We start from the raw sequence: 19,185 nt of genomic DNA on the forward strand, positions 1-19,185 counted from the left end.
TTTATTTTGGAAAACAAATACACCAAATTAATAAGTGTTTAACCTCCTTACTGCATAAAGTCTAAACACAAATTTGAATCTCTGACAAAAGTTGAAACTATACAATTGTGAATAGTAATGCTTGTGTGTGTGTGTGTGTGTGTGTGTGTGTGTGTGTTGGCAAAGTGAGCATTAGGGTAAGTATGAGCTGTGTGGAATACTTTGATATCCTGTGTGGCATAGTTACAAGAAACTGGCATCATAAGATGTGGCTGGATACATACCCACCCTGTTCCTACTATTGTAACAAGAGTAAAATGTGTAAAATTCAGCCTTTTAGTGAGAAGCTGAAGTTCACCATTTAAAGCTCACCTCGCTTCCCAGATATGTACACAAGGTAGGCATGTTTGAAGAGTTATTTTAAGTGAGCTGAGATGGTCAGCATTGAGGTAACACGTAAGCGTTGGTGATGGGCATTAGATTTAGGGGGTGAATGGTGACTTGATAGCCACCCCTAAACAAACTGTCTTCTAATCCATGTTGCTTGGGATTGTACTGAGATGAATTATCTGTGTTAGGAAACCACTTTTGCCTGAAAGCTAAACAAATACTCCTTATGTTTATACACAGTCACATAGAAGGTCTTAAAATATGCTGTCTCCCTGGTAGTGCCATGCTTTTTGAAATAGGCATGGAAGGTGAGATATATATATATCTTTAATAAAGCATTTGGATTAATTTTTATGGTTCATTGTGAATCCCTTTGGAGAGAAACTGGGCACACCGGTTTAGGGTATTAGATTCTGACCCTTATCCTCAGTGACTATCCTGCCAAACATTTCAATTCTCTCCTCTACCCTGTCACAACACACCCTGACTATTTTGAGTGCATTCTTTTCCTCTGTGCCATCAGGTTTCTAAAGAAGTTGCAGTGCCACTACCCAGGGGAGAAGGTGAGCAAAGTGAAGGGTACAGGCACATTTTCACAGCTATTCTGTTTTCGGTACCTACTTTCCCTAAGAGCTACATGCAGTGGGCTTCTGGGATGCATTTGAGCAGATTAGAAATTGAATTTAGTAGGAGAGCCATGCTGAGTTTTTAGTGCAGGAAGCTTAGTGCAGGAGTGCAAAACAGGCATGGCTCCTTTCTTTCCCAGACCTGCTATATACTTTGAGGTTAATATAGAGGATGTTTCTCGGGGTTGTTTTATAGGTCATGAGCAACAGCTCCATTGGGGCATCTAATATTCCTTAGTAGGTGTTCTTTCCATGATTTCTTCCCAAACATACTATATATTTTCATCTATCTATCTATCTATCTATCTATCTATCTATCTATCTATCCATCTATCTCTCTATTGGTATTTCTTTATCTATCTATCTATTGATATTTCTTTACCTATCTCTGTCTTTTTGTGTACATGTCTCTTCTATTCTCTTTCCAGCTGATGAAGTGATATAGCAATGGTTTAAATTCATTTTTATTTTATTGTTTACCCTTTAATTCAATGATTTTCTTTTAATTCATAAGTTACATTTACTTTACATAGCTCCAGCTTATAACCAACTATCAATTATAAATTCTACAAGAAATAAAGAATAATGTAAGAAAAAATTTTTGACTCTCACATTTTGAACAGAGCCAAGCCTAAGTAGTCATAGTTTAAAAAAAAAAAAGTAGCAGCATAAGATTTTTCTTTAAAAAAAATTTTTTGTGTGAATTATCTAGGGCCAGAGAAGTGGCTCTGCAGCTAAGGGCATGTGCTGCCTTTTAGAAGATCTGGATTCAGTTCCCAGCACCCACAAGATAACACTCTGTAACTGTAACTCCAGTTCCTGAAGATCTGATGACCTCTTCTGGTCTCAGGGGCCACTGCATGTACATATTGCACAGATATACATGTAGGCAAAACACCAATATACATAAAGTAAATAAATATTTGAAGAGTTTAAAGAATTTATCTTAACATATATAGAATTTTGTAGACACAAATGTAACAAGTACCAATTCTAGCCTAGCACAAATTTTAGAACTCTTCCATGACAAGCATCATGTTTTCTAGAGGGATTTTTAAAAATATCTCCTATAACTGTCAAGTTGTAAGTGACTAACTACACCACATAGAGTTGGATCTCAATAAATGAACATAGACAAAACTGGCTTGTCTAATGGAGAAAGAGTCTATTGTGCTTACAGCCTGGGTATAGTGACCACACCCCAAATTAGACACGATTAGGGCCAAGAAATCATCCAGTAATAATTCAAGAAGGGATAATATGTCAATCAACAACAACTATAGCATCAGAACTTATGGTGGATATCGCCTGGTGATGATACAATACCTCCTAGAACCAAAACTCTAATTGGGCATTAGTGAACGCTTATTCTCTCTTAAGGATTGGAAAAAAACTTTCAAATTAAGAGATGGGAATGAAAAACTGGTTTCCTGCTATGAATATGTAGATTATGGTGTCTTATGTTATGCAGTTTTAGTATTGGTTAGGTTTTAGACATGGTTCCAGTTGTTAAAAATGGATAGTTCCCACTGTTGATGTTTTTAGGACCCAGGGACAAGATATTGTTGAAGTACTTTCTGTGACAAGTCAGGGTTGTCCTCTGCTTCAGAGTAAGAATTTTATTCTTATTCACTGATGGTTGGTTAAGAATAAAGGGTACCTAGAATCCATGGTTTACACAAGACTGTTGAGTCCATAAAAGTAAAAAAAAAGGGAATGAGACAGTATTTACTGGCATGACTTGAGATACAGCACTCATTTTCTGCCTAAATAGAATGTCCTTGATCCCAACCACATAGTTCTTGATAGTCTCAGAATATATATTATTTTGATTTAGGCAGTAGATAATACCCAAAATTACAGTTTAGCCCTAAAAGCAAGCTTACTTCTTACACCTGACTAGCGTTCCTTCCTCTCTGACGTTGTCCAGCAGACACTGATACCGATGTGATGGCATAGGATCATCCAGCACCACTGTTCTCAGAATCTGAACTGCTGACCTACCACTCTCACCTTCAGTTACTAGTCCTTCTCCCCTTCATTCTATCACACATGACTGTTAGTCAACTCTGGGACAAAATGCATAGAAACCTTATAAAATATTCTCAAGCATAGTGAAGGTGTAAATCATAGTTAAAGATCAACTTCTAGCTTTGCAGTTCATTCTGTGAACATAGACTCCAGTTCTTAGTTACTTTGCCCATATCCCCATGGCCGTTATATAATTAGAACAATCTATAACAGCAATACCAAGTGTCTTTTTCTTGAGAAATTACAGAAGTGTTCTTGTGCAAGAAACATTCATTGCTATATAAACAGTCAGCTTATTACTTCTAAAACACAAAAGTTTTAAAAGTTAGTAAGCAAGAATCATATAGAGGAGACCAGAAATGTAACTAAAGCATAGTGCCTTGGGTAGAGAGTGCAAACGTGTCTTTCCTGTCATGGACTTCTTCACTAAGTCACTGGAAATGAGACCACAGTACCTAGTGACTGGCGTTTTACTTCTCCTTTCTGACTGCTATAAATCAAGGGCATAAGATTTTCCTTCATCGCCACTGACAATGTCTCTAACTTCAGCTACTTCACTGGTCACTAATTTAAATATTCAAACAACTTTCAACATCCATAAAGTCATACTTGTTTCAAGGGTCCATACCATATATACAGTATTTGCCAACAAGACATCAGCCCTAGAATCAGCTTCCTAAACTACAAGTAGCACAGCATCTTTCAGAAACCTCGATGTATAGCATCAAACATTTTATCTATGGTTCCTAAGTAGAAATAGTTTTTCCTCTCTCTTCAGTTGGATCTAAAAACTCTTAGTGGTTTCACATCATTGATAGGTAAAAAATATTGAACGTTATTTAATATTTTGTTGAATTAGTACCAATACCTTAAATCCAGTTCATGGCAAGCTCCTGGAAAACACTTTCCCTGGAGAATCCATCTGACAGTCTCAGGCCAGCTCATTGCACTTCATAGCACTGTCGAAGCAAAACAGCAATGGCAGCTTGTTTATGTAAAATTGTTCAATCAAAAATATTTTCCAGCAAGCCATAGACACAGTGTATCCCATAACTGTCATCAATAACACAAGAAAGAGTACATTGTGTCTGCTATAGAGTTCTCAGAGTAGGAGTTGGGTAGTAATCGTTGAAGACATTCAATGATTACCAATACATGTTTATTCAGCATCCTTTTAAAATTAACTCTCTTTCGAAGGTAATGTTTGTCAATGCAGGAAGATCTTGCAGTCATAGAGCACACATATTGTTCCTAGAACTACGCTACATCATTCCCTTCTCTGGGGATTTGTAAAGTTCTGCCCTTGAGACCTCTTCTAAATGAGGTCCTTAATCCATGGATCCAGTCACCTTGTGGATTAAATGAGCAAGAAAGAACAGGTTCCGCTTGTATCTTCTTGGCACAGTGAATCTGGGCAGGCTTTAGTGCTTGCTTCGTTAGGCGCTCTACAAGGAGAGAGTGTTTCTAAGGTGAAAAGACCTGCATGTGGTAATATTACTGATCATACATGATCGAGTCTTACTTTTGAAAAATGTTCTTTTCTGCATGAGCGCTATCTCAGTCACTTTGAAATAGAGGGTAAGTCAAGTTTAGCAAGGAGCCTTTGGGGTGCTGCTGTGCTCCCGAAACATGCTTTTTATCATGGCTTCTCTCTCCAACTTTCCTGTGATGTGATGACCCATAGCTAGCTTAAGAAACTTGTCTGTTACATGATCTGAGAAAATATATGAACTCCCATGAGTAAGGGCTTGGTTTGTTGGAAATTCTACAGAAAGCAGGTTTCCCTATGGACTAAGTTGGTGTTAAGTATTCCTGGAAGACTCTTCTGTAAAAGAAAATAAAATCAGAGTCACTGATTCAAATCATCAGGGAGTCCTGTTCATAATGGAGGAACGGGACTCTTTCCTTTGAACTCGCTAGAATCTTAGCTCCACCAGAAATTCCAGCATCCCACTTAGACTTCAGGAAGAGAAATTTAAATTGTTTGTCAACCTCATAGAAGCAGGAGGAGTGGGGATGGGATAGAGAGTTTCCGGAGGGGAAACCGGGAAAGAGAATAATATTTGAAATGTAAATAAAGAAAATATCCAGTAAGAAAAAGAAAATTGTTTGTGGAAAAGATACACTTGAAATGGACACATTTGGGACTCCTCAGCCCCTGTCCCTGTGTGGGTCTTCAGCTCTGCCTCCTGGTGGGAGGAATGAATACAGACTAAATGCTCCTCTGAGCAACCCAGCATCCCACCTGTCTGTTTCCCTCTGTGTACTCAACACTGGTTTATCAGCGGCTGCTTAACATTTTGCACCATGAGGCCCCTCCCCCACCACCATTTCTTCCTTCTTAATATTCCCCATTTAGAACAGACCTCTGTATTTTAAATATCTCAGACTCAGCAGCAGTAAATGCTTTTTAGGCTTTGGATAACACTATCAAGGCTAAGACAGGATGAGTTTAAAACATCTGTGATGCCAAACTTCCAGGAAAAGGGGGGACAAGTAACAGAGCATTGTTTGTCATTCTGTCACTAAACACTGTCACTCAGAATCAGTCCCATTTGTGTATGAAAACTTCTGCTGCAGGGTATGCAAAAGAAAGGCTTAGGATTTTTCTATGACAAAAGGACATCATCTTTTCTAGCTGAAGAATAGAAGCTTTTAAATTACCCTCTGGGAGTGTTTGTAGGGAAAATAAATAACTCTAAGAAGAATGGCATGCCTATTGTGGGGCTGTTATTGAGATTTTTAAAACAACAGAATTACTGAAAAGCCCATTCCAAGTGACTGTCACTGGAAGACCCACTTTGAACCCATGAATGTTATATTCCAAACTGAATCACAGAAAAATAAAAGTTCCATAGGTGTACATATGAGGTATCAAGCTGCTTCCCCCTACCCCGAGCTCCTAAGCCTCGTGCTTGCCTCTCTGTACCACTTGGAACAGTTTTATGGGTGGGAGACTGAGGGCAATAAGATCTACTCTAGTTCATTTTCCTTCCATAAGCCAAGACTTCCCCTGTATTTTTTTTCAGGTCCTTAAAAATAGAAAAAGTGGGAGGGGGCAAATGTATGGCTGCCAGACCTGGTGGGAAACCACCAGAGTTCAACTCACCCTAAATCCACTTACAATGAGAGAGTAGTGATCCGTACATATAACTACTGAAACCTCCTTCCTCTTGCACTGAAATCAACATGGTGCAGTAAAATGCGTGCCACGTCTCCAGGACTGAGAGCCAACCAGATCCCTTCTTCTTTGATTACTGGTGACCTTGTTTCTAGTCTTGCTAAAAAGTGAACTTTGCAGAAGACTCAAAGTCATGCCCTGGGGGCATTGGCTCTCCTCATCACATGCCTAAAACTAGCATTATAAGGAGGTAGGTAATGAAGTTTGGCTTCACAAGTGGAAATTACTAATTTATTAGAGTGCTTTGAGGTGGAAAATAGTCATGCAGATAAAGGGAAACCCACAGATGCATTCTACAAAGTCTTTAAAAAGCACTTTTGAAAATGTTCCACACCAAGAGTTACTAATAAATGCAAACACTATATTCCTGGGGTGAAGGAACACTCTTTTATCTCAGAAAGTGAACTTGTTTAAGAGATGAAAATAAAATGCTCAGAAAACTCACGACCATTTCCTGTACAGAAAGAAACTAGAAAGGGGAAAGACTGAGGCTCCCTGGAGTCAGTGTGATGATGGACTATGTTTAACATGCATCTCGCATCCCTCTGGTGGGTAGCGTCCTTCGTGTTTTGCCTGCAATGCTCCCTGGTAAACACTTTCAAAGAGGTCACAGGCATGAATGACCCAGGAATCTGAATCCTTAAATCTGAGCTGACAACCTGCAGCCATAGCTAAATTGCCATGTGCCCAAAACAAACAAACAAACAAACAAACAAACAAACAAATAAATCTGCTGAGAACTTTGCAGCAATTGACTCTACTGTTCTATCTAACAAATCTAAAACATATCCATTTTATAGACTAAAAAGTTGACATTCAGAGTAGTTAAATAATTTCTTCACTTCACCGACAGTGAGTGGCCAAGATACAACAAGCCTTCATGATAAAAGATAAAGTTGTTCTGGGTAATGACGTAAGAAAGTGGGCACTTTTGAGGCTTGCTTGCTGAGAGTGTCACTTCTGTTTCTAGCTCCTAGGAAAATCCTGATGGTTGTGAGCCTTTGCTGGCTATTTACTTACTTCCCAGTTTAAAATAGGTAGCTCCTTTTAGGAAGAACAGAGTCATAATGGGAAGCAAAAACAGAACCAGAGTCCAGGTTACTAAATGCTTGGGTTTTCTTTGTTGCTTGTCAGGAGCTTCTTCTTCTTTTTGTTGTTGTTCAGTTTCAGTGTGTGTGTGTGTGTGTGTGTGTGTGTGTGTGTGTGTGTGTGTGTGAGTGTGTGTGCACAACCATGCAAGCATGCACAAGTGCATTCACAAAAACCTCAGGCATGTTATGACAATGTGAATTTCTGAAGGCGTCTTAGAGATAGGAGCAGATAGAATGTTTGTGAACTTACGTTCTGTAGTACCCAACAGAGAAGGGGGGAAAATGAAAATAAGAATCAGCTGCTTACTGACTGAAACCTAGTTCTGGGGTAGATTGAGGGCGATAATGTTCAGAACTGCCTTTCTCAAACAAGACTAAAATGCCTGCGTGGGACTCAGAGGGCAACGACATACCCTTACCATCCTTTACACCAGGATGGCTTTTATCCAGCAAAATTGAATCTGTGTCAGTCCTACTTAGGCATAGCTGTAGGATTTTCATTCACCAATGAATTTATATTAGTGTATAATTTATAGTGTTGATGGTCAGCCTCTCTACAAGAGCTTCATGTGGGTATTTATTCTCAAAGATGAGAAACTCAGAAAGAAAAGGAACCGTGGTTTCATTATTCTGTGTGCTCTTTAACACCCAGCCAAGGACAGGGCAACACGAACTGAGCTGAATTCCATTGAGCATAATAAATAGCAATTTCTCTGTCTCTGCGATCAAAAAAGAGATAGGTCCTGTTCTTTGTTACTTAGTTTAAGGTTCCAATGACTCCTTCTTTAATTCTATTTGGCAATGAAAGCCTCATTCGGTAGCACATATTTATGTCATCAGATACAATATACATCATCAAGAGCAATTGTCCTCAACGACACCTTAGAATAATCACATTATGATATTATCAAATAAGTTCCATACTTTCAAACAATGGGTATAAATCTGGGAAAGAATTTCTCATTAAAATAAATGAAGGCAAAAATTAGTCCATGCTCTGAACACAGGAAGTTCACATCTTTTATTTTCCTCGATAGACAGCAAAATCCCACCTCACCAACACCTCACTAGTACACTCTCTTAACTACTACTCCCCATTAACTGATGGAACACACAGGCATCGACCTGTTTGGGAAGAAAGAAAAAAAAACAGCAAAGACAGATAAATATCTGTTTCTTTCTAATACATTAGTTAGCATCAAAGAAAGAAATAAACAATCTGAACAATTCTCCATGACTATATATTTAGTACAAAGTACATTTATTCTAACATTTCCCCACCTGGAAACACGGGGCATAAGTATCTTCTGCAATCAACAAGCCTTCTTCCCAATGTGCCCTGTCACCTTTGTAGCAACCTGGCACCTGCTGACATGGGACCTAGGGGTGGTGGTGGTGGTGATTGCAAAGGTTGTGGTGTAGAAATTGCAGACCGAGAACTGGGCTCCGGGGTCGGACATGGAGAGATGCAGAAAAGAGCTGAGAGAGAAAGCTGTCATATTTGCACCGAAGAACCGCCAAATCAGAGCGCAGAGAAGATTTCATTGGCGGAGCCCCCTTCAACGGCAACTAATCCTGTCAGAACGAAAGAAAATTGTAAATGCTCTCTCCAGAAACTGTCCGCCCATTGCAGCTAATCGAACACAAACGCACAAATAGAGGCACCACTCTCGCTCTGCTGCTACACACAGCGGGTGAGGGCGAGGAGACCAGTTCCCGGGAGCAGGCACGCGGGGGCACAGACACACTCATTCGCACACACGCACACACGCACACGCCAGCCTGCGGGCTTGGCCAGAGCCCTGAAGTCGCAGATCCCACTTGGAAATCGCCAGAGGCACTGGGAGAAGTGGAGGAGCGCAGCTCCCAGACACTAATTACTACTTCCCCGGCACTAGGGTGAAGAAATGAAGCCCGCCCAGCTCTTCTCCACACCCAGGTCTCCTTTCTGTTTCGGTGTTAACTGTCATCTTCCTGAAAGCCAGGTTTGAAAGTCTTATTTGCCTGTGTTTTGGGGGTGTGATGCTCAAGGCGGCAGACAGATGTAATTTAACTCCAGTCCGAATTGTCTAATTGGGGTCCCAGATTAGCCGAGTGATACGACCCATGTGAAATGCCCCGCAGCCTTCTCTGAGCCTTGGGGTCCGCAGTCTCCCCGCCTCCCTTGCCCCACCCGTCTAAGTGCGGTGGCGACAACTAATCTTTCGCTTTTCTCTCGCAAGATCCAGGGAGAAGGCAAGCGGGCAACCAGCTGAGGACTCCGAGCTGTGCCGCTCGCTCCCAAACCGGTCCAACCTGAGCCCGCCAAAGGCTCCTCGCTCCAGCCAGACTCCACCAGATCGCAGCCCCGGGCGACTAAGTCAGTGACAGGTAAAGACTCTGCTATACCATGGTTCTCTAATTGTCCATATCAAGGGCCCTGGTACCTCGCAGCTCCTCCCCATCACCCGACCCTGGCCGCAGAGGGTCTGGGTTTGCAAGAATTGTTTGGTGGTCCCTGACACGTGCAGGTTTTCCAATGGAAACTTTGGCATCTGGGGCTTGCTGGAGAGGACACGTACCTTGGCGGGTCTGAAAGAAGGAGGGGTTTCAAAGCTGGGGCGGGGGAAACCATTGGGATAGCTAAGTCCAGTGGAATGTGGCAAAAAGCAGCCTGTGAGCGCCGATACTCCAGTATGGCTGTCTTTGAGCTTGGCACCCCCTCACCCTCGCTACCACACTCTGGTCCTCTTCATCCCCCCGCCCCCCAACTCCAGATGCTGCCGTGGGAAAGGCAAGTAGAGCTCAGTCTCTCCTGCCGCTCACCCATCCCCCTTAAGCTCCCCTTATACCCTAGGGTCTGGGCACATTGCATTTAGGGTGGAGGCCCCTCTCGCCACCACTCCACGCTGTCCCCTGACTCCGCCTTGGGAGAGAGCCTTCTGGTGAGGACGACAGGTTTAGTGCTGTTGTTCCCGGACCTTGGCAGGGGAACAAGGTTGGGGAAGGTTTCCAGGAGGAGAGAGAAGGGAGTCCTCTGCAAGCCTATTTTCCTCCGCTGGCGCGCGCAAGGTTGATTGTCCACTGTGGCTGAGGAAAGGGACCCCAGTCCAGAGCTGATGAAGTCTCAGACGCTGCAGGAGCTTGGTCTCCCAACTCATGGTGGGTACTGGACCACTCTGCGGGTCTTAGATAGAGAATAGCGCAAATGACCTTTACTGTTGGCACCTGAGGAGCTAGGCTATCATCTCTAACTTGTGGCTCTGGGAGCGAGTGAGGTGCGGTCCAAACCTGGTTGCAGATAGAAAATACAGAAATTCCACCTGTGCGCTCCACCCTTCCATGTCCCTGGAGTGTCAGAAGCCTAGCAAGCAGGGAGACTTGCTTTGCAGAGCGCTCCAGGGTAAGAATTCACCCAAATTGACATCTGTGGGGGCAGGGGGGTACTCTGCCTCTGTTCTTCTACAATATATACATCCTCGTTTCTATCTCTGGTCCTTCTGTGCCCTTACGGCTCTCCTGGGCCTCCAAATAGTGCAAGGGAGGGTCGACCGGTCTTTCAGTCCCTTTATGTGATGCAGACTCGGGAGCTTGTGTGCAAATGTCCATGGAGAGAAGTACTCGCTGCCAAGAGCTGGGAGGAGGGCAGAGAAATGGAAGTAAACACGGAAGGCAAGTAAAATTGCTTGCTGACACATCACCCAAGCTGCCCTTTCATATTCTTGTGTCACTTCGGGGTCCCTATGAGCCTGTTCCTGCAACCCCACGCTCCAAAGCTTCCCACCACAGGAAGACCCTTGCCCCTTGCTCCAGGTCCAGAATCTCCCACTCTGACCTTATATTCATCTCTACCCTTTCCTTTCTTTCTTTCTTTCTTTCTTTCTTTCTTTCTTTCTTTCTTTCTTTCTTTCTTTCTTCTTTCTTTCTTTCTTTCTTTCTTTCTTTCTTTCTTTCTTTCTTTCTTTCTTTCTTGGTCTGGTTTTGCTTCTCTCGTTCTTTCCTTTACACTGGGTGGCAGTTGTTATATGGAAATCTTAGGATGTTCAGTCCCTCCAGCATAAGCAGCCAGCAGCACAAACACACATCTCAAAGCTCTTCCATACAAGCACTAGCGCTCCAGTGCTTGGCCACCTTTGGGCATTCCCCAAGCATCTGCAGCCTTGGTCATCTTGGCTAAGGCTTCTGCCTCAACCCGGTTGAATGGAGAGGGGAGCTGCTCGTACTCCCTGGAGAAACCTCAGGACAATCTGGCAGAATTGGAAATTTGAAGTAGAAGTGAGGTGGAGAGATTGTGCTGGGGCAGTTCAAAGGGGTGAGCATTCCTGAGGCGCTGTGTGACGCGATTTTCCCATCCCAACACTGGGTATCTTGCCCCCAGTCCAACTAGCTGCATCTTTTTTTCCAAGCTGTGCAGGGTAGTCTGATGGCTGAGGACCGGAGTGGGCCTTCACTTTCTTTCTATTTCTTGTAATTGGCATATTCCTGGATTCAAAGTTCTTTGCGCAAAGAATCAGCTGAGCTCATAAACTCCATGTTAACTAACTCTGGCTTGTGGGGAAAAGGATTTCACGATGTTTTCTGCAGACAATTAAGTGCATAAGCATAAACTGTCTTGATAAGCATGGGGTGGATATATTCTTTTCACTGCTCACAATAACAGGGATCTGGATATACGTACATAGAAACCTCTCATAATCAGGCATCCCTGGGTCATCTTGAAGAATTTCACAAAGACACCAGTAATTGTAGAGATAAAACCAGTCCATTTAACCAAGACACGGTTTCATGCTGAGAATTATATTGGGCTACAATTGAGAAAGGGCACTCTTGAGATCGTTGTCAATGATGGAAGAACTTTGTGCCAACACTGTTAGAGCTTTCCCTTAGGAAAGGGACTAAAAAGAGTTATGTTAACGCCAGATTGTCATCCTGTTACAAAAAAAAATGTGTTGAAGGTTTGGCAATATAATGATAAAGAACTTTTCATCAACTCTATGGACTTTCTGAGATGAAATAATATCAGCAAATGAGTTTTAAAATCCAAAAAAGACCTCCTAAAGGCCAGGAACACCTCCTCAGGTTTGTCTATGGCCTGAAAGTTCTGTGTATATAATGGAGTGGACATAGGGAAAGTTGAGTTGTAGGACCCAAAAGTAAGAGTAGGCTACTTGACAGATGTTTCGTCAGCCTGTAAAGGGAGAAATGATGTGTGCTTATGTAAGTGTGCCTGAGGGTGCCTGGAGGGGAACTGGAGAAAGAAACTAGGTGGATTGCAATATCCCTATCATAGTTCAAGTGCATGAGAACCCAGAAAACGTGTTTGAAGCTCTTAAGTGACTTCAGAGACAGCTGTGGGAGAGATTAACAGTTAAAATATAGAAACTCTTTCTCCGGTGAGCTCCCATAGGCAACCATTTGGGGCAGGGGGACGATAAACTGCTGTCTTTAAAAATAAAACTAACAAATTACTCTAAAAGTGAATTTGTCTCTTTGTCCAGACAGGAAATTGGACACAAACTTAGAGAACATTTGCCAAATTCCAATCCAGAATAGCCCACTGCTAGGGCCAAGGGTAGCAGAGCGTCAGGGCATCTTCAGGGGTGCTAGCCTGCTGGCTGACAAGTAGGGGAACTGAAGGTGTGAGTGTCCAGTGGTCAGTGAAGAATGAGCTGGCCCATGAGAAGGCATGTGTCTCCAAGACCCACCCCAATGCGAAGAGAAGAAGGAGGTGAAGAAGAGAATTAGAGCCAAAAGTAGGAGAGGTGAAGAGGAAAGGAGAGAAAGGAGAAGGAAACGTAAGGGCAGGATTCTGTGGAAATGACCTTAATAAAGTGTGGTATAGCCTCAACTCCTCACACTGGTCTTAATATGCCACTACGTGAAACAGTGTTCCTAAGTATCTTTCCATATAACTTCCCAGAGAGCATTCTTCATCTTATCTTAACATTTCTTCCTTTTACTCTATAAGGTAGAGTCTGATAAACAACACGTCAGAGTCCCCTTGAAAGACCGTTTTTACTCATAAAAATTACGTTTGCACTGGTATATTATTTTTGATGTCTATGCTGTGTCCCCACAAGGACTCAAATGCATTCAACCCTGGTAAAATTTTCCTTGTGGCTATTTACAACTGCCCATCATCCTTATCATTTGTTTGCACTCCGTTTCCTTTAGTTCACTGAGCAGATGTTCCAATCCCTTTCATTAGGGGTCAGCAAAGCAAGTATACTTTCTGCATATCCTAGGCTCTGCTGTTGTCTTGTGGTATAACAATATGTGCATGTGTGCATAAATGTCTCCCCCTACCTGGTGTGTGTGTGTGTGTGTGTGTGTGTGTGTGTGTGTGTGTGTGTGTGTGTGTAAGAGAGGCAGGGGGTAGATCATGGAAAGCAGGTCACTGTTCCTTAGGCATTTTCAAACTTTATGCTAAATTCCCGGTTCTTTCCTAAGCCGCTTACATGCATTATATTATCTGTTTTGCTACAAATCCTTATGATTTTAAATAGTGTCAGGCACATCCCAGGAACTTAACAAATCTTTGCTGAATGAGTAAATATAGGAATCCATTTTCTCATCACAACAATCCTAGGAGACAGATGCTAGTTTCTTGATTTTACAGGAAAGGAAACCTACAGTCACAGAAATGCAGTGATGGCCCCAAATCACATAAATAGTATGTTGCAGCCCCAAGATGCAAACACAGCCTGTTGGACTCCCAGAGACTTCACTCGGGTACTATGCAAATTGACTGTATGTAGAGGCATAGCCGGTATTTTTTCTGTGTTTGGGGAAAGCAACTGTGATATTCAGTTTTCAATCATGTTCTCTCCATCCATTTAATTCAACTCTGCCTTTTCTGCTTAGACCCCCTACATCCAGGGAAAGAAATGTAAGGGGAGTCAGTGCCAACTACATTCTTAGTTGGCACAACATGCTTATTCTACTTAGTTAGTTATCATTTCTGCTGGAAGAAACCAAAGGCATTAAGAGTACCAGGCACTTTGCCAGGTGTCACATCCACCTCTAAGCTAAGGCAAGAGAACCCAGAGGATGTCAGATGCCTTCAAGTTGAACACATGATAAGTAGATAAATAGATTTCCCAAAGTGAAACATCTAAGTACTTCATGAAAAAGTTCACAAGTCAACGTCCATTCTAGCATCTCTCCATAGTATTATAGTGAATGAATTGCTCTCTACTATTCCCCCCTCCCCTTTGGACATTCGGATTCTGAGTTTCAATGGCTTCTTTTAATTTTAGTCAGACCTTATTGCCAACCTCTGCTTTGCAAGGCAAATGTGACTTTGTGTACTGCTATCAGCTGAGGAGGAGGAAGAGAAATTAGAGCTTCTATGTTATCGATTCCTGTCTTACTTCATCTCGTTTTCTTCTTTCTTCTCACATGCTGAAGTTCCTTTTATACTATGACCTAAATATACAGTCATCTTAGCTGCTGCTGTTACCATGGTAATGCTTCATGGTAGATAAGGGTATACTATAAGAATCAGTTTCTGTCATTAGTAATGGAATTCTTTCCCCCTCAACCCTTCTCCCTCCAGCCAAGCTTACACCTAATGATGCCCTCTGGTGTTCAGAGACAGAAAGTGCACTGGTTTGTTTATGAGGCGCTCATCATTGTTTAAAGCTTAGGAGACACTTTAATTTCAATTCGAAAATAAAAATGACTCAGATAAGGATTAATTAACATAGTTTAAACAATGATATAATAAAAAAGATTTTTCTGTTTTCTAAGTATGTTAAAGGATGTCTACTGTGCAGAGATCTAGAAAGTTCTATGTATGTATGTAAGTATTTAGACCTATACACCCTTTTGCACTTAATATGATTGCGAAATGTTTTTTATGAGAGGCAGAGAAACTTCCAAGAGGAGAATCTAGTAGAATATTCTGTATGCTTTGATCTGCGGATTTAAAAGAAAATGAAGTCTTCTGACTTAATGGGGAGACTTCCTTGCTGGAAATGTCTAGACGTTTTACTCTTCGTCTGCATTAATGAGCACATTTTTATTAGTCACTCATAACCCAACAAACTGACACAAAACTGATGTGCTAAGAACACCTTATCTTTCTCACTCCAAATTCTACAGCTTCTTCTACGTAAGTGGCAAAGCAGGCCAGTGCTCTCTTTGGGGCTTCTCCAGAACTTCTCCCCAAATCTCCCTTGCCAGGGGGTTTTATTATGATGTATTGAGCTGGTCCTCCACTCTTCAGCTTTCTGTACTACACCTCCTTCTTTCATTCCAAGACATCCTTTTCATAATGCAAAACTGAACTTCTATGTTATCGACATGTAATAGTACTCTTTTTAAAAATTCTCCAGTGTTTCTCAAGTGGTTGTAATAAACTCTTCCAACACTGATGCAGTGAGACTGTCCAGCACTGATGCAGTGAGACTGCCCATTACAAATGCAGTGAGACTGCCCATCACAGATGCAGTGAGACTGCCCATCACTGATTCAGGAGACTGCCCATTACAAATGCAGTGAGACTGCCCATCACAGATGCAGTGAGACTGTCCATCACTGATTCAGGAGACTGCCCATCACTGATGCAGTGAGACTGTCCATCACTGATGCAGTGAGACTGTCCATCACTGATGCACTGAGACTGTCCATCACTGATGCAGTGAGACTGTCCATCACAGATGCAGTGAGACTGTCCATCACTGATGCAGTGAGACTGTCCATCACTGATGCAGTGAGACTGTCCATCACTGATGCAGTGAGACTGTCCATCACTGATGCAGTGAGACTGTCCAGCACTGATGCAGTGAGACTGTCCAGCACTGATAAAGTCTCTTTCCCCAGCTGCATCTTTACTCATCATTTCTTTCTGTTTGGTCTGCATAGAAAGACTTCATAGTAGCTTAGTATTCTGATCAACTAGAGTAAAAGCTAAACAACTATTAGCCAATGTCTTCTTTCTCATCATTTCTTCCTCCTCTCCTTTCTTTCATTTAATTCATCAGTGATGTTGTTATTATTACAATAACCACTGAAAAGCAACCAGATTTCTTATTTATATTCAGAATCAATATAATAACATGGAATTTTTGGTGTTTAATAGACATGATAGTGTGTTTTGGAGGGAAAGACAGGAGTTTTAAAGTATTGCATGGTTTTGAACAATTTTTTTGTGAATATTTAACTAAAGTATTTGAAAATGAAAGTACTTGTGAAATTTAGCTGATTTAATCTAGTCCTGGTCATAAAATAACAACTAGAACTTAAAATTTAAAATTAAAGAAAATAGAACAATGGATATATTTTTATTAGTGATAAAAAGCAGGCATTTATAATACACTGGTAATAAGAATTAATATTTATACACAATCTTAGGCTAAAGGCTGAGACATGATGAGATATGGATTTTGGTTTTGGTTTTTAAATAGCTGACTGACTTTCTAACAAAATTTTTGCATAGATGTTTAGAACTCCATAAATATTCATAGTCCCTTCCTACTTTATTGTACAACAATCTTCCTAGGCTGCATCCTAGGTTTGGTTCAGATGTCTGGTACATGGAGCCATGGACCAACAAAGCTGAGCGTTTGTATTTTCAAGATAAATTGAAGTGAATAATTGAAGTGCGGTGTGTGTGTATTGTGGGGGGGGGGGGGGCGTGTTCTGAAGTGTTAGGTTTTCCTTTGCCTCAGAAAGGCATCTGTTTTGGAGGCTAAGTACTCATTTATCCTTAGGTTCTGACCTCTAGGCACACAAAAAACAGGTTTCCAATGGTCAGCATACATAGCCAGTGCTTTGCATGACAGGATTCTGAGAACTGGCTAAATGACTACTACCTTAAAGCCTTTTCTGGCTTTTTAAAGAGAGTAATTCATAGGTTGAATGCCTAGAATACTCTGTTCTTCATGAAGAGATTATGAGTCAGCAAGAAGTCTCCCAGGAATCTAGATTTTTTAGCAGGTACCTGATATGATCCCAAAATGGACAGAAGTGGAGCACATTTTAAGTAATAGTAAAACATAATACAAATAGTAAGCTTTAGAACTTACAAGACATTGAAGAGAGGGAAAAAAATACAGAATGCTCCACCCTAAAATGTTTCTACAGGACTTAACATGAAAGCTCTGTCTCCCCTTATAGATTGTCAAGATCCAGAGACAGTGATGTGCATAGTTAGAAACCTTTTGGTTTCCTGGACAGATTCCAGGATAAGCAATTGAATTGAATAAATAACAATTCAGCATACCCGAGGGTCATGGTGTCTGTCTTCTGCATACCAGTTTGTTTATATGCAGCTCAGTTACAACCCCATATCTACAGCCTTCGAGTTAGCCTGGACTGGGAAGGGTTGAGCGTGCAGTTCCCTTTGTAAGCCTTATTTCAATTTCTACCCCTTTGTGTTCTTTCTCACTGATGTCTTCCCTGAACATAATTTTGTTTTGTTTTGTTTTGATGCCAGCACTTTTCTGTGCTGCCCTCTGCACAGTGTCCTGTCTAGATTTACTCTGCGGAGGAAACGGACTTGTGCCTATTCCTCTTCCTCTTCCTTTCCCCAGCCACTCAGGGAGGATTCAGGAGAGTGCTGGAATTGTCTCCAGTTCTAAGAGGGTGCATTTGGCTGAAACTGCTGTAAATACTCATGCACTATGGTGATCCCAAGGGACAGGCGTATCCAGTAGGCGCTGGGAAAGGAATGCTCTGCTGCTCATCCCCCATGTTCCTGCTCAAACCCCTTACTTGAGAGGAAGATTGCTCTGTTTTAATAAAGCAGATATTCTTCTCCTTACCAAACCAATAAACTAGGGGAAGATGAGCCTCTTATCTCTTGATTAACAAACTACTCCAGGGCTCTTTACTAGGGGTGAGTTTAGGTATCTAAAGAATTACCTGGAGACTACTTTTTTCTACAGTTCATAAACGCTAAGCACAGAATAAATTGATGAGTAGTGGTAATAAAACACATTGCACACACAAATCTGTATTGTTGAACTAGATGATTATCTCTGTACCTTCCTTGAAATTGTTTCAAAGGGAAGAGGTTTCTACCTAAACTTACGTGAAATCTGTGGAATTTCCCTTTCATTTCCCAATTGAATTTTTTTGGACTGCAATATTTGGCTTCATTTTATGGAGAAGAAAGGAAGCGACCACACACCCAAAATACGTATTGCAGATAGCTCTTTTGTTTTCATGCTTTATCCTCAAAATCATTTTCACTCTTATTTTGTCAATGAAGAGTGCAGCTATATGTTTATATGTAAACTGAGACAGCACAAATCTCTTTCCCTGTGTACTGAGTCACGAGAGTACTGAAGGAGTACCATGGATGACAAAAGCTTAGATCCTGCTGTCTTACTGAGCCACCAACAAGGCACTGTACCCTAGATGATGTGAGGGCCTCAACACATATACAGTAGAGGGCTGCCTGGTCTGGTCTCACTGAGAGAAGATGCACCTAACCCTGGAGAGTTTGAGGCCCAGGGAATGGGGAGGCCTGGCTAGGTGGGGTGTGATTGAGGGTGTGGGGACATTTTCTTGGAGACTGGGGAGGAAAAATGGGATGAGGAACTGCCAGAGGGTGGACCAGGAGGGGGTGATGACTGGACTGTAAAAATAGATTAAAGATAATAATAACAAAAATCCTGATGTCTTTAACAAGTGGATAGGTAAGTCCCAGTCTGATTTTGTTTTTAAAAGACCACAATAGGATGTTCTCTGTGACTTAGCCTTTATATATTAGTGGCTGTTTCTGATTTGTGAATGAGACATTCCCCTGTGACAGTAGTGACTAGCTCCCCACAGCAAAGCAAAGCAAACAAAGTGTGCAGTGAGAGTTTCTGTACCATGCTTCCAGGAAACTTTACAAGGTTTGTCAATTCTTTGGATATATTATTTCTATGCCTCAGGTTCACCCTTTGTGGTGTGC

General features: G+C 41.7%; 1 protein-coding gene and 1 long non-coding RNA gene across 5 annotated transcripts in view; one reads left to right on the forward strand and one right to left on the reverse strand.

Moving 5' to 3' along the window:
• Positions 1 to 9,151, reverse strand: part of 9330158H04Rik (RIKEN cDNA 9330158H04 gene) — a 55,097-nt gene extending 45,946 nt beyond the window's left edge. The window contains exons 1-3 of the long non-coding RNA NR_015589.1: positions 9,073 to 9,151; positions 8,580 to 8,873; positions 3,895 to 3,985 (exon numbers count right to left, since the gene is read on the reverse strand). This is a non-coding gene — a long non-coding RNA (RIKEN cDNA 9330158H04 gene). The remainder of the gene's footprint in view (positions 1 to 3,894; positions 3,986 to 8,579; positions 8,874 to 9,072) is intronic.
• The window catches only part of Chrm2 (cholinergic receptor, muscarinic 2, cardiac), a 140,648-nt gene continuing 130,370 nt past the window's right edge, over positions 8,908 to 19,185 (forward strand). The window contains exons 1-3 of one of the 4 annotated variants that reach the window (XM_030255394.1): positions 8,908 to 8,992; positions 9,197 to 9,237; positions 9,521 to 9,668. The gene's annotated coding sequence lies outside the window, so the exon portion shown is untranslated. The other 3 variants (XM_030255393.1, NM_203491.3, XM_006506136.3) reach the window with 3 other exon arrangements.

This window comes from Mus musculus, chromosome 6 (genome assembly GCF_000001635.26).
Source record: "Mus musculus strain C57BL/6J chromosome 6, GRCm38.p6 C57BL/6J".
Lineage (NCBI taxonomy): Eukaryota > Metazoa > Chordata > Mammalia > Rodentia > Muridae > Mus > Mus musculus.